Genomic DNA, 16,662 nt, shown 5'->3' with positions numbered 1-16,662 from the left:
CGTGACGGGAGGAAGATCGGACATCGTGGTGGGAGGAAGATCGGACATCGTGGTGGGAGGAAGATCGAACATCATGTTGGGAGGAAGATCGGACAACGTGACGGGAGGAAGATCGGACATAGTGGTGGGATGAAGATCAGACATGGTGAGAGGTAGTTCGGACATTGTGGTGGGAGGAAGAAAGGACTTCGTGGTGGGAGGAAAATCAGACATCGTGGTGGGAGGATGATTGGACATCGTGGTGGGAGGAAGATCATACATCGTAGAGGGAGAAAGATTGGACATCATGGTGGGAGGAAGATGGAACATCGTGACGGGAGGAAGATCGGACATTGTGGTGGGAGGAAAACCGGACATCGTGGTGGGAGGAAGATCGAACATCATGGTGGGAGGAAGATTGGACAACATGGCGGGAGGAAGATCGGACATCGTGGTGGGATGTAGATCGGACATCATGGTGAGAGGAAGTTCGGACATTGTGGTATGAGGAAGATAGGACTTCGTGGTGGGAGGAAAATCAGATATCGTGGTGGGAGGAAGATGGAACATCGTGACGGGAGGAAGGTTTGACATCATAGTTGGAGGAAGATCGGACATCGTGACGGGTGGAAGATGGGTCATCGTGGTGGGAGGAAGATCGGTCATTGTGATGGGAGGAAGATCGAACTTCGTGGTGGGGAAGATCTGACATCCTCATTGGGAAGATCGGACAAGGTGGCGGGAGGAAGAGCGGACATCGTGGCGGGAGGAAGTTGGGACAACATGGCGAGAGGAAGACCGGACATCGTGGTGGGAGGAAGATCGTACATCATGGTGGAAGGAAGATTGGACAACGTGGAAGGAGGAAGATCGGACATCGTGGCTGGAGGAAGGTCATCGGACATTGTGGTGGGAGGAAGATCGAACATCATGGCGGTAGGAAGATCAGACATCGTGGTGGGAGGAAGATCGGACATCGTGGTGGGAGGAATTTCGGACATCATGGTGGTAGGAAGATCAGACAACGTGGCGGGAGGAAGATCGGATGTCGTGGTGTGAGAAAGATCTGACATCGTGGCGGGAGGAAGATCAGACATCATGGTCGGAGAAAGATTTGACATCATTGCAAGAGGAAGATCGGACATCGTTGTGGGAGGAAGATCGGACATCATGGTGAGAGGAAAATAGGACATCGTAGCGGGAGGAAGTTCTGACATCATGGTGGGAGGAAGATCGGTCATCATGGCAGGAGGAAGATAGGACACTATGGTGGGAGGATGATCAGACATTGTGGTGGGAGGAAGATCGGACATCGTGGTGGGAGGAAGATGGAACATTGTGGCAGGAGGAAGATCAGACATCCTGGCAGGAGAAAGATCAGACATCATTACGGGAGGATGTTTGGGCATCGCATTGGGAGGAAGATCAGACATCGTGGTGGGAGGAAGATCGGACCAAGAAGTAGGGGGAAAATTGGCCATCGTGGCAAGAGGATGATCGGATATTCTGGTGGGAGGAAGGTTGGACATCGTGGCGGGAGGAAGATCGGACATCATTGTGGAAGGAAGCTTGGACATCATGGCGGGAGGAAGATCGAACATTGTGGTGGGAGGAAGATCGAACATCGTGGTGGTAGGAAGATCAGACATCGTGGTGGGTGGAAGATCAGACATCGTGGTTGGGAACAATTTCGGACATCACAGTGGGAGGAAGATCGGACAACGTGGCGGGAGGAAGATCGGATATCGTGTTGTGAGAAAGATCTGACATCTTGGCGGGAGGAAGATCGGACATCACGGTGGGAGGAAAATAGGGCATCGTAGCGGGAGGAAGTTCTGACATCATGGCGGTAGGAAGATAGGACACTATGGTGGGAGGAAGATCAGACATTGTGGTGGGAGGAAGATCAGACATCGTGGTGGGAGGAAGATGGAAAATCATGGCAGGAGGAAGATCAGACATCCTGGCAGGAGGATGTTTGGGCATCGCATTGGGAGGAAGATCAGACATCGTGGTGGGAGGAAGATCGGACCAAGAAGTGGGGGGAAGATTGGCCATCGTGGCGAGAGGATGATCGGACATTCTGGTGGGAGGAAGGTCGGACATCGTGGCGGGAGGTAGATCGGACATCATGGTGGAAGGAAGATTAGACATCGTGGCGGGAGGAAGATCGAACATCGTGGTGGGAGGAAGATCGGACATCATGGTGGGAGGAAGATCGAACATCAAGGTGGGAGGAAGATCGGACAACGTGGCGGGAGGCAGATCGGACATCACGGTGGGATGAAGATCGGACATCATGGTGAGAGGAAGATCGGACATTGTGGTGGGAGGAAAATCAGATATCATGGTGGGAGGAAGATGGAATATCCTGACTGTAGGACGATCGGACATCGTGATGGTAGGAAGATTGGACATCATGGTGTGCGGAAGGTCAGACATCGTGACGGGAGGAAGATCAGACATCGTGATGGGAGGAAGATTTGACATCATAATTGGAGGAAGATCGGTCATCGTGACGGGTGGAAGATGGGACATCGTGGTGGGAGGAAGATCGGTCATTGTGATGGGAGGAAGATCGAACTTCATGGTGGGGGAATATCTGACATCCTCGTTGGGAAGATCGGACAATGTGACGGGAGGAAGAGCGGACATCGTGATGGGAGGAAGATTTGACATCATAATTGGAGGAAGATCGGACATCGTGACAGGTGGAAGATGGGACATCGTGGTGGGAGGAAGATCGGTCATTGTGATGGGAGGAAGATCGAACTTCATGGTGGGGGAAGATCTGACATCCTCGTTGGGAAGATCGGACAATGTGGCGGGAGGAAGAGCGGACATCGTGGTGGGAGGATGTTGGGACAACATGGCGGGAGGAAGACTGGATATCGTGGTGGGAGAAAGATCGTACATCATGGTGGAAGGAAGATTGGACATCGTGGAAGGAGGAAGATCGGACATTGTGGTGGGAGGATGATCTGGAATCATGATGGGGAAGATCGGACATCGTGGCGGGAGGAAGAATGGATATCGTGGTGGGAGGAAGTTGGTACATCATGGCGGGAGGAAGATCGGAAATCATGGCGGGAGGAAGATCGGAAATGATGACAGGAGTAAGATCGGACATCATGGTGTGAGGAAGATTGCACATCATGGTGGGGGGAAGATCGGACATCATGGCGGGAAGAAGATCGGACATCGTGGCGGGAGGAAGGTCATCGGACATTGTGGCGGGAATAAGATCGAACATCGTGGTGGTAGGAAGATCAGACATTGTGGTGGGAGGAAGATCGGACATCGTGGTGGGAGGAATTTCAGACATCATGGTGGGAGGAAGATCGGACAATGCTGCGGGAGGAAGATCGGATATCGTGGTGTGAGGAAGATCTGACATCGTGGCAGGAGGAAGATCGGACATCATGGTGGGAGGAAGATTGGACATCATGGCAAGAGGAAGATCGGACATCGTGGTGGGAGGAAGATCGGACTTCATGGTGGGAGGAAGATAGGACATCATGGCGGGAGGAAGTTCTGACATCATGGTGGGAGGTAGATCGGTCATCATGGCGGGAGGAAGATAGGACAATATGGTTGGCGGAAGATCGGACATTGTAGTGGGAGGAAGATCGAACATCGTGGTGGGAGGAAGATGGAACATCATGACGGGAGGAATATCGGACATCGTGGTGGGAAGAAGATCAGACATCATGGTGGGAGGAAGATCGAACATCATGGTGGGAGGAAGATCGGACAACGTCGCGGGAGGAAGATCGGATATCGTGGTGGGATGAAGATCGGACAACATGGTGAGCGGAAGTTCGGACATTGTGGTGGGAGGAAGATAGGACTTTGTGGTGGAAGGAAAATCAGACATCGTGGTGGGAGGAAGATCGGACATCGTGGTTGGAGGAAGATTGGACATCTTGGTGAGAGCAAGATCGGACATCGTGATGGTAGGAAGATTGGACATCATGGTGGGAGGAAGGTCTGATATTGTGACGGGAGCAAGATCGGACATCGTGATGGGAGGAAATTTGACATCACATTGGGAGGAAGATCGGACATCGTGACGGGTGGAAGATTGGACATCGTGGTGGGAGGAGGATCAGACAGAGTGGTGGGAGGATGATTGGTCACTGTGGTGGGAGGAAGATCGGTCATTGTGATGGGAGGAAGATCGGACTTCGTGGTGGGGGAAGATCTGACATCCTCATTGGGAAGATCGGGCATTGTGGTGGGAGGAAGAGCGGACATCATTGTGGGAGGAAGTTGGGACAACGTGGCGGGAAGAAGACCGGACATCATGGTGGGTGAAAGTTCGTACATCATGGTGGAAGGACGATTGGACATCGTGGAAGGAGGAAGATCGGACATTGTGGTGGGAGGAAGATCTGGAATCATGGTGGGGAAGATCGGACATCGTGGCGGGAGGAAGAGCGGATGTCATGGTGGGAGGAATTTGGGACATCATGGCGGGAGGAAGATCGGAAATCATGGCGGGAGGAGGATCGGAAATCGTGACAGGAGTAAGATCTGACATCGTGGTGGGAGGAAGCTTGGACATCATGGTGGGAGGAAGAATGGACATTTTGGTGGGAGGAAGATCGGACATCATGGTGGGAGGAAGATAGGACATCGTGGCGGGAGGAAGTTCGGACATCATGGTGGGAGGAAGATCGGTCATCATGGCGGGAGGAAGATAGGACATCGTGGTGGGAGGTAGATGGAACATCGTGGCAGGAGGAAGATCAGACATCCTGGCTGGAGAAAGATCGGACATCATTACTGGAGGAAGTTTGGGCATCGCATTGGGAGGAAGAACAGACATCGTGGTGGGAGGAAGATCGGACCAAGTAGTGGGGGGAAGATTGGCCATCGTGGCGAGAGGATGATCGGACATTCTGGTGGGGGGAAGGTCGGACATCGTGGCGGGAGGAAGATTGGACATCGTGGTGGGAGGAAGGTCGGACATCATGGTGGAAGGAAGATTGGGCATCGTGGTGGGAGGAAGATTGGACATCGTGGTGGGAGGAAGATCGGACATCTTGGTGGGAGGAAGATTGGACATCATGGCAAGAGGAAGATCGGATATCGTGGTGTGAGGAAGATCTGACATCGTGGCAGGAGGAAGATCGGACATCATGGTGGGAGGAAGATTGGACATCATGGCAAGAGGAAGATCGGACATCGTGGTGGGAGGAAGATCGGACTTCATGGTGGGAGGAAAATAGGACATCATCGCGGGAGGAAGTTCTGACATCATGGTGGGAGGAAGATCGGTCATCATGGTGGGAGGAAGATAGGACACTATGGTGGGAGGAAGATCGGACATTGTAGTGGGAGGAAGATCGGACATCGTGGTGGGAGGAAGATGGAACATCGTGGCAGGAGGAAGATCAGACATCCTGGCGGGAGAAAGATCGGACATCATTACGGGAGGAAGTTTGGGCATCGCATTGGGAGGAAGATCAGACATCATGGTGGGAGGAAGATCGGACCAAGTAGTGGGGGGAAGATTGGCCATCGTGGCGAGAGGATGATCGGACATTCTGGTGGGAGGAAGGTCGGACATCCTGGTGGGAGGAAGATTGGATATCATGGTGGAAGGAAGATTGGACATCGTGGCAGGAGGAAGATCGGACATCGTGGTGGGAGGAAGATCGAACATCATGGTGGGATGAAGATCGGACATCATGGTCAGAGGAAGATCAGACATTGTGGTGGGAGGAAGATCGGACAACGTCACGGGAGGAAGATCGGACATCGTGGTGGGATGAAGATCGGACATCGTGGTGGGATGAAGATCGGACATCATGGTGAGCGGAAGTTCGGACATTGTGGTGGGAGGAAGATAGGACTTCGTGGTGGGAGGAAAATCAGAAATCATGGTGGGAGGAAGATCGGACATCGTGGTGGGAGGAAGATTGGACATCGTGGTGGGAGGAAGATGGAACATCGTGACGGGTGGAAGATCGGACATTGTAGTGGGAAGAAGATCAGACAGCGTGGCGGGAGGAAGATCGAACATCATGGTGGGAGGAAGATCGGACAATGTCGCGGGAGGAATATTAGACATCGTGGTGGGATGAAGATCGGACATTGTGGTGGGATGAAGATTGGACATCATGGTGAGCGGAAGTTCGGACATTGTGTTGGGAGGAAGATAGGACTTCGTGGTGGGAGGAAAATCAGACATCATGGTGGGAGGAAGATCGGACATCGTGGTGGGAGGAAGATTGGACATCGTGATGGGAGGAAGATGGAACATCGTGACGGGAGGAAGATCAGACATCGTGGTTGGAGGAAGATTGGACATCTTGGTGGGAGCAAGATCGGACATCGTGATGGTAGGAAGATTGGACATCATGGTGGGAGGAAGGTCTGACATTGTGACGGGAGCAAGATCGGACATCGTGATGGGAGGAAATTTGACATCACATTGGGAGGAAGATCGGACATCGTGACGGGTGGAAGATTGGACACCGTGGTGGGAGGAAGTTCGGTCATTGTGATGGGAGGAAGATCGAACTTCGTGGTGGGGGAAGATCTGACATCCTCGTTGGGAAGATCAGGCATTGTGGAATGAGGAAGAGCGGACATCATTGTGGGAGGAAGTTGGGACAACATGGTGGGAGGAAGACCGGACATCATGGTGGGAGGAAGATCTTACATCATGGTAGAAGGATGATTGGACATCGTGGAAGGAGGAAGATCGGACATTGTGGTGGGAGGAAGGTCTGAAATCATGGTGGGGAAGATCGGACATTGTGGCAGGAGGAAGAGTGGATATCGTGGTGGGAGGAATTTGGGACATCATGGCGGGAGGAAGATCAGAAATCATGGCGGGAGGATGATTGGAAATCGTGACAGGAGTAAGATCGGACATCATGGTGTGAGGCAGATTGTACATCTTGGTGGGAGGAAGATCGAACATCATGGCGGTAGAAAGATCGGACATCGTGGTGGGAGGAAGGTCATCGGACATTGTGGCGGGAGGAAGATCGAACATTGTGGCGGTAGGAAGACCAGACATTGTGGTGGGAGGAAGATCGGACATCATGGTGGGAGGAATTTCGGGCATCATGGTGGGAGGAAGCTTGGACATCATGGTGGGAGGAAGATTGGACATTGTGGTGGGAGGAAGATCGGACATCATGGTGGAAGGAAGATAGGACATCGTGGCGGGAGGAAGTTCTGACATCATGGTGGGAGGAAGATCGGTCATCATGGCGGGTGGAAGATAGGACATCGTGGTGGGAGGTGGATGGAACATCGTGGCAGGACGAAGATCAGACATCCTGGCTAGAGAAAGATCGGACATCATTACTGGAGGAAGTTTGGGCATCGCATTGGGAGGAAGATCAGACATCTTGGTGGGAGGAAGATCAGACATCCTGGCGGGAGAAAGATTGGACATCATTACAGGAGGAAGTTTGGGCATCGCATTGGGTGGTAGATCAGACATCGTGGTGGGAGGAAGATCGGACCAAGTAGTGGGGGGAAGATTGGCCATCATGGTGAGAGGATGATCGGACATTCTGGTAGGAGGAAGGTCGGGCATCGTGACGGGAGGAAGATTGTTCATCGCGGCGGGAGGAAGATTGTGCATCATGGTGGGAGGAAGGTCGGACATCGTGGTGGAAGGAAGATTGGACATCGTGGCGGGAGGAAGATTGGACATCGTGGTGGGAGGAAGGTTGGACATCGTGCTGGGAGGAAGATCGAACATCGTGGTGGAAGGAAAATCGGACAACGTGGCGGGAGGAAGATCAGACATCACGGTGGGATGAAGATCGGACATCATGGTGGGATGAAGATCGGACATCATGGTGAGTGGAAGTTCGGACATTGTGGTGGGAGGAAGATAGGACTTCATGGTGGGAGGAAGATGGAACATCGTGACGGGAGGAAGATCGGACATCGTGGTTGGAGGAAGATTGGACATCGTGGCGGGAGGAAGATTGGACATCGTGGTGGGAGGAAGGTCGGACATCGTGCTGGGAGGAAGATCGAACATCGTGGTGGGAGGAAGATCGGACAATGTCGCGGGAGGAAGATCGGACATCGTGGTGGGATGAAGATCGGCCATCGTGGTGGGATGAAGATCGGACATCATGGTGAGTGGAAGTTCGGACATTGTGGTGGGAGGAAGATAGGACTTCATGTTGGGAGGAAAATCAGACATCGTGGTGGGTGGAAGATCGGACATCGTGGTGGGAGGAAGATTGGACATCGTGGTGGGAGGAAGATGGAACATCGTGACGGGAGGAAGATCGGACATCGTGGTTGGAGGAAGATTGGACATCTTGGTGGGAGCAAGATCGGACATCGTGATGGTAGGAAGATTGGACATCATGGTGGGCGCAAGTTCAGACATCGTGACGGGAGCAAGATCGGACATCGTGATGGGAGGAAGATTTGACATCATAGTGGGAGGAAGATTGGACATCGTGATGGGTGGAAGATGGGACATCGTGGTGGAGGAGGATCAGACAGCGTGGTGGGAGGAAGATCGAACACCATGGTGGGAGGAAGTTCGGTCTTTGTGATGGGAGGAAGATCGAATCTCATGGTGGGGGAACATCTGACATCCTGGTTGGGAAGATCGGACATTGTGGCGGGAGGAAGAGCGGACATCGTGGTGGGAGGAAGTTGGGACATCATGGCAGGAGGAAGACCGGACATCGTGGTGGGAGGAAGATCGTACATCCTGGCGGGAGAAAAGGTGGACATCATTACGGGAGGAAGTTTGGGCATCGTATTGGGAGGAAGATCAGACATCGTGGTGGGAGGAAGAACAGACCAAGTGGTGGGTGGAAGATCGGCTATCGTGGCGAGAGGATGATCAGACATTCTGGTGGGAGGAAGGTCAGACATCATGGCGGGAGGAAGATCGGATATCATGGTGGAATAAGTTCGGACATCATGGCTTGAGGAAGATCGGACATCGTGGTGGGAGGAAGATCGGACATCGTGGTGGGAGGAAGATCGAACATCATGGTGGGAGGAAGATCGGACAACGTGGCGGGAGGAAGATCTGACATCATGGTGGGATGAAGATCGGACATCATGGTGAGAGGAAGATCGGACATTGTGGTGCGAGGAAGATCGAACAACATGGTGCGAGGAAGATCGGACAACGTGACGGGAGGAAGATCGGACATCGTGGTGGGATGAAGATCAGACATCATGGTGAAAGGAAGATCGAACATTGTGGTGGGAGGAAGATTGAACATCATGGTGGGAGGAAGATGGAACAGCGTGACGGGAGGAACATTGGACATCGTAGTGGGAAGAAGATCGGACATTCTGGTGGGAGGAAGATCGAACATCATGGTGGGAGGAAGATCGGACAACATGGCTTGAGGTATATCGGACATAGTGGTGGGATGAAGATCAGGCATCATGGTGAGAGGACGTTCGGACATTGTGGTGGGAGGAAGATAGGATTTCGTGGTGGGAGGAAGATGGAACAGCGTGACGGGAGGAAGATCGGACATAGTGGTGGGATGAAGATCGGACAACGTGGCGGGAGGAAGATCGGACATAGTGGTGGGATGAAGATCAGACATCATGGTGAGAGGAAGTTCGGACATTGTGGTGGGAGGAAGATAGGACTTCGTGGTGGGAGGAAAATCAGACATCGTGGTGGGAGGAAGATCGGACATCGTGGTGGGAGGAAGATCATCCATCGTGGCTGGAGGAAGATCGGACATCGTGGTGGGAGGAAGATTGTACATCTTGGTGGGAGCAAGATCGGACATCGTGATGGTAGGAAGATTGGACATCATGGTGGGCGCAAGTTCAGACATCGTGACGGGAGCAAGATCGGACATCGTGATGGGAGGAAGATTTGACATCATAGTGGGAGGAAGATTGGACATCGTGATGGGTGGAAGATGGGACATCGTGGTGGAGGAGGATCAGACAGCGTGGTGGGAGGAAGATCGAACACCATGGTGGGAGGAAGTTCGGTCTTTGTGATGGGAGGAAGATCGAATCTCATGGTGGGGGAACATCTGACATCCTGGTTGGGAAGATCGGACATTGTGGCGGGAGGAAGAGCGGACATCGTGGTGGGAGGAAGTTGGGACATCATGGCAGGAGGAAGACCGGACATCGTGGTGGGAGGAAGATCGTACATCCTGGCGGGAGAAAAGGTGGACATCATTACGGGAGGAAGTTTGGGCATTGTATTGGGAGGAAGATCAGACATCGTGGTGGGAGGAAGAACAGACCAAGTGGTGGGTGGAAGATGGAACATCGTGACGGGAGGAAGATCGGACATCGTGGTTGGAGGAAGATTGTACATCTTGGTGGGAGCAAGATCGGACATCGTGATGGTAGGAAGATTGGACATCATGGTGGGCGCAAGTTCAGACATCGTGACGGGAGCAAGATCGGACATCGTGATGGGAGGAAGATTTGACATCATAGTGGGAGGAAGATTGGACATCGTGATGGGTGGAAGATGGGACATCGTGGTGGAGGAGGATCAGACAGCGTGGTGGGAGGAAGATCGAACACCATGGTGGGAGGAAGTTCGGTCTTTGTGATGGGAGGAAGATCGAATCTCATGGTGGGGGAACATCTGACATCCTGGTTGGGAAGATCGGACATTGTGGCGGGAGGAAGAGCGGACATCGTGGTGGGAGGAAGTTGGGACATCATGGCAGGAGGAAGAGCGGACATCGTGGTGGGAGGAAGATCGTACATCCTGGCGGGAGAAAAGGTGGACATCATTACGGGAGGAAGTTTGGGCATCGTATTGGGAGGAAGATCAGACATCGTGGTGGGAGGAAGAACAGACCAAGTGGTGGGTGGAAGATGGAACATCGTGACGGGAGGAAGATCGGACATCGTGGTTGGAGGAAGATTGTACATCTTGGTGGGAGCAAGATCGGACATCGTGATGGTAGGAAGATTGGACATCATGGTGGGCGCAAGTTCAGACATCGTGACGGGAGCAAGATCGGACATCGTGATGGGAGGAAGATTTGACATCATAGTGGGAGGAAGATTGGACATCGTGATGGGTGGAAGATGGGACATCGTGGTGGAGGAGGATCAGACAGCGTGGTGGGAGTAAGATCGAACACCATGGTGGGAGGAAGTTCGGTCTTTGTGATGGGAGGAAGATCGAAGCTCATGGTGGGGGAACATCTGACATCCTGGTTGGGAAGATCGGACATTGTGGCGGGAGGAAGAGCGGACATCGTGGTGGGAGGAAGTTGGGACATCATGGCAGGAGGAAGACCGGACATCGTGGTGGGAGGAAGATCGTACATCCTGGTGGGAGAAAAGGTGGACATCATTACGGGAGGAAGTTTGGGCATCGTATTGGGAGGAAGATCAGACATCATGGTGGGAGGAAGAACAGACCAAGTGGTGGGTGGAAGGTCGGCTATCGTGGCGAGAGGATGATCAGACATTCTGGTGGGAGGAAGGTCAGACATCATGGCGGGAGGAAGATCGGATATCATGGTGGAATAAGTTCGGACATCATGGCTTGAGGAAGATCGGACATCGTGGTGGTAGGAAGATCGGACATCGTGGTGGGAGGAAGATCGAACATCATGGTGGGAGGAAGATCGGACAACGTGGCGGGAGGAAGATCTGACATCATGGTGGGATGAAGATCGGACATCATGGTGAGAGGAAGATCGGACATTGTGGTGCGAGGAAGATCGAACAACATGGTGCGAGGAAGATCGGACAACGTGACGGGAGGAAGATCGGACATTGTGGTGGGATGAAGATCAGACATCATGGTGAAAGGAAGATCGAACATTGTGGTGGGAGGAAGATTGAACATCATGGTGGGAGGAAGATGGAACAGCGTGACGGGAGGAACATTGGACATCGTGGTGGGAAGGAGATCGGACATTCTGGTGGGACGAAGATCGAACATCATGGTGGGAGGAAGATCGGACAACATGGCGTGAGGTATATCGGACATAGTGGTGGGATGAAGATCAGGCATCATGGTGAGAGGACGTTCGGACATTGTGGTGGGAGGAAGATAGGATTTCGTGGTGGGAGGAAGATGGAACAGCGTGACGGGAGGAAGATCGGACATAGTGGTGGGATGAAGATCGGACAACGTGGCGGGAGGAAGATCGGACATAGTGGTGGGATGAAGATCAGACATCATGGTGAGAGGAAGTTCGGACATTGTGGTGGGAGGAAGATAGGACTTCGTGGTGGGAGGAAAATCAGACATCGTGGTGGGAGGAAGATCGGACATCGTGGTGGGAGGAAGATCGTCCATCGTGGCTGGAGGAAGATCGGACATCGTGGTGGGATGAAGATCAGACATCATGGTGAGAGGAAGATCTATCATTGTGGTGGGAGGAAGATCGAACATCATGGTGGGAGGAAAATCAGACATCGTGGTGGGAGGAAGATCGGACATCCTGGTGGGAGGAAGATCGTACATCGTAGTGGGAGAAAGATTCTACATCATGGTGGGAGGAAGATGGAACATCGTGACGGGAGGAAGATCGGACATCGTGGTGGGAGGAATATCGGACATTGTGATGGGAGGAAGATCGAACCTCATGGTGGGGGAAGATCTGACATCATGGTTGGGAAGATCGGATATTGTGGCGGGAGGAAGAGCGGACATCGTGGTGGGAGGAAGTTGGGACATCATGGCAGGAGGAAGACCGGATATCATGGTGGGAGGAAGATCGTACATCCTGGCAGGAGAAAGGTTGGACATCAATACGGGAGGAAGATTGGGCATCATATTGGGAGGAAGATCAGACATCGTGGTGGGAGGAAGATCAGACCAAGTGGTGGGGGGAAGATCGGCCATCGTGGCGAGAGGATGATCGGACATTCTGCTGGGAGGAAGATCAGACATCATGGCGGGAGGAAGACTGGATATCATGGTGGAAGGAAGATTGGACATCGTGGCTTGAGGAAGATCGGACATCATGGTGGTAGGAAGAACGGATATCGTGGTGGGAGGAAGATCGAACATCATGGTGGGAGGAAGATCGGACAACGTGGCAGGAGGAAGATCTGACATCATGGTGGGATGAAGATCGGACATCATGGTGAGAGGAAGATTGGACATTGTGGTGGGAGGAAGATTGAACATCATGGTGGGAGGAAGATCGGACAACATGGCGGGAGGAAGATCGGACATAGTGGTGGGAGGAAGATCGAACATCATGGTGGGAGGAAGATCGGACAATGTGGCGGGAGGATGATCGGACATAGTGGTGGGATGAAGATCAGACATCATGGTGAGTGGACGTTCGGACATTGTGGTGGGAGGAAGATAGGACTTCGTGGTGGGAGGAAAATCAGACATCGTGGTGGGAGGAAGATCATACACCGTGGTGGGAGAATGATCGTACATCGTAGTGGGAGAAAGATTGGACATCATGGTGGGAGGAAGATGGAACATCGTGACGGGAGGAAGATCGGACATCGTGGTGGGAGGAAAATCAGACATCGTGGTTCGAGGAAGATCGAACATCATGGTGGGAGGAAGATCGGACAACATGGCGGGAGGAAGATCGGACATCATGGTGGGATGAAGATCGGACATCATGGTGAGAGGAAGTTCGGACATTGTGGTATGAGGAAGATAGGACTTCGTGCTGGGAGGAAAATCAGATATCATTGTGGGAGGAAGATGGAACATCGTGATGGGAGGAAGATCAGACATTGTGGTAGGAGGAAGATTGGACATCATGGTGGGCGGAAGGTCAGACATCGTGACGGGAGCAAGATCGTACATCGTGACGGGAGGAAGATTTGACATCATAGTGGGAGGAAGATCAGACATCGTGACGGGTGGAAGATGGGACATCGTGGTGGGAGGAGGATCAGACAGCGTGGTGGGAGGAAGATTGGACACCGTGGTGGGAGGAAGATCGGTCAATGTGATGGGAGGAAGATTGAACTTCGTGGTGGGGGAATATCTTACATCCTCGTTGGGAAGATCGGACATTGTGGTGGGAGGAAGAGTGGACATCGTGGTGGGAGGAAGTTGGGACAACATGGCGGGAGGAAGACCGGATATCGTGGTGGGAGGAAGATCGTACATCATGGTGGAAGGAAGATTGGACAACATGGCGGGAGGAAGATCGGACATCGTGGTGGGATGAAGATCGGACATCATGGTGAGAGGATGTTCGGACATTGTGGTATGAGGAAGATAGGACTTCGTGGTGGGAGGAAAATCAGATATCATGGTGGGAGGAAGATGGAACATCGTGATGGGAGGAAGATCAGACATTGTGCTGGGAGGAAGGTCTGGAATCATGGTGGGGAAGATCGGACATCGTGGCGGGAGGAAGAGCAGATATCGTGGTGGGAGGAAGTTAGAGCATCATGGCGGGAGGAAGATCGGAAATCATGGCGGGAGGAAGATCGGAAATCGTGACAGGAGTAAGATCGGACATCAGGGTCTGAGGAAGATTGGATATCATGGTGGGAGGAAGAACTGTCATCATGGCAGGAGGAAGATCGGACAACGTGGCGGGAGGAAGATTGGATATCGTGGTGTGAGGAAGATCTAACATCGTGGCGGGAGGAAGATCGGACATTTTGGTGGGAGGAAGATTGGACATCATGGCAAGAGGAAGATCGGACATCGTGGTGGGAGGAAGATCGGACATCATGGTAGGAGGAAGATAGGACATCGTGGTGGGAGGAAGTTCTGACATCATGGTGGGAGGAAGATCGGTCATCATGGCGGGAGGAAGATAGGACACTATGGTGGGAGGAAGATCAGACATTGTGGTGGGAGGAAGATCGGACATCATGGTGGGAGGAAGATGGAACATCGTGGCAGGAGGAAGATCAGATATCCTGGCGCGAGAAAGATCGGACATCATTACGGGAGGAAGTTTGGGCATCGCTTTGGGAGGAAGATCAGACATCGTGGTGGGAAGAAGATCGGACCAACTAGTGGGGGGAAGATTGGCCATCGTGGCGAGAGGATGATCGGACATTCTGGTGGGAGGAAGGTCGGACATCGTGGCGGGAAGAAGATCGGACATTGTGGTGGGAGGAAGATCGGACATCGTGGTGGGAGGAAGAGCGAACATCATGGTGGGAGGAAGATCGGACCACGTGGCGGGAGGAATATCGGACATCACGGTGGGATGAAGATCGGACATCATTGTGAGAGGAAGATCGGACATTGTGGTGGGAGGAAGATAGGACTTCGCGGTGGGACGAAAATCAGACATCGTGGTGGGAGGAAGATCGAACATCGTGGTGGGAGAAAGATTGGACATCATGGTGGGAGGAAGATGGAACATCATGACGGGAGGAAGATCGGACATCGTGGTGGGAAGAAGATCAGACATCGTGGTGGTAGGTGGATCGAACATCATGGTGGGAGGAAGATCGGACAACGTCGCGGGAGGAAGATCGGACATCGTGGTGGGATGAAGATCGGACATCATGTTGGGATGAAGATCGGACATCATGGTGAGTGGAAGTTCGGACATTGTGGTGGGAGGAAGATAGGACTTCGTGGTGGGAGGAAAACGAGACATCGTGGTGGGAGGGAAATCGGACATCGTGGTGGGAGGAAGATTGGACATCGTGGTGGGTGGAAGATGGAACATCGTGAAGGGAGGAAGATCGGACATCGTGGTTGGAGGAAGATTGTACATCTTGGTGGGAGCAAGACTGGACATCGTGATGGTAGGAAGATTGGACATCCTGGTGGGGGAAAGTCAGACATCATGACAGGAGCAAGATCGGACATCGTGACGGGTGGAAGATTTGACATCATAGTGGGAGGAAGATTGGACATCGTGATGGGTGAAAGATGGGACATCGTGGTGGGAGGAGGATCAGACAGTGTGGTGGGAGGAAGATCGGACATCATGGCGTGAGGAAGATCAGTCATTGTGATCGGAGGAAGATCGAACCTCATGGTGGGAGGAAGATCGAACATGATGGTGGGAGGAAGATCGTACATCGTAGTGGGAGAAAGATTGTACATCATGGTGGGAGGAAGATGGAACAGCGTGACAGGAGGAAGATCGGACATCGTGGTGGGAGGAAGATCGGAAATCGCGGTGGGAGGAAGATCGTACATCGTAGTGGGAGAAAGATTGGACATCATGGTGGGAGGAAGATGGAACAGCGTGACGGGAGGAAGATCAGACATCATGGTGGGAGGAAGATCGGAAATCGCGGTGGGAGGAAGATCGAACATCATGGTGGGAGGAAGACCGGACAACGTGGCGGGAGGAAGATCAGACATAGTGTTGGGATGAAGATCAGACATCATGGTGAGAGGAAGTTCGGACATTGTGGTGGGAGGAAGAGAGGACATCGTGGTGGGAGGAAAATCAGACTTCGTGACAGGAGGAAGATCGGACATCGTGGTTGGAGGAAGATTGTACATCTTGGTGGGAGCAAGATCGGACATCGAGATGGTAGGAAGATTGGACATCATGGTGGGCGGAAGGTCAGACATCGTGACGGGAGCAAGATCTGACATCGTGATGGGAGGAAGATTTGACATCATAGTAGGAGGAAGATTGGACATCGTGATGGGTGGAAGATGGGACATCGTGGAGGGAGGAGGATCAGACAGCGTGGTGGGAGGAAGATCAGACACCATGGTCGGAGGAAGATCGGTCATTGTGATGGGAGGAAGATCAAAATTCATGGTGGGGGAAGATCATACATCCT

Source organism: Somniosus microcephalus, chromosome 5 (assembly GCF_052327205.1).
Source record: "Somniosus microcephalus isolate GS21.2 chromosome 5, FLI_Smic_1.0, whole genome shotgun sequence".
Taxonomy (NCBI): domain Eukaryota; kingdom Metazoa; phylum Chordata; class Chondrichthyes; order Squaliformes; family Somniosidae; genus Somniosus; species Somniosus microcephalus.
This window is presented reverse-complemented; position numbering follows the sequence as displayed.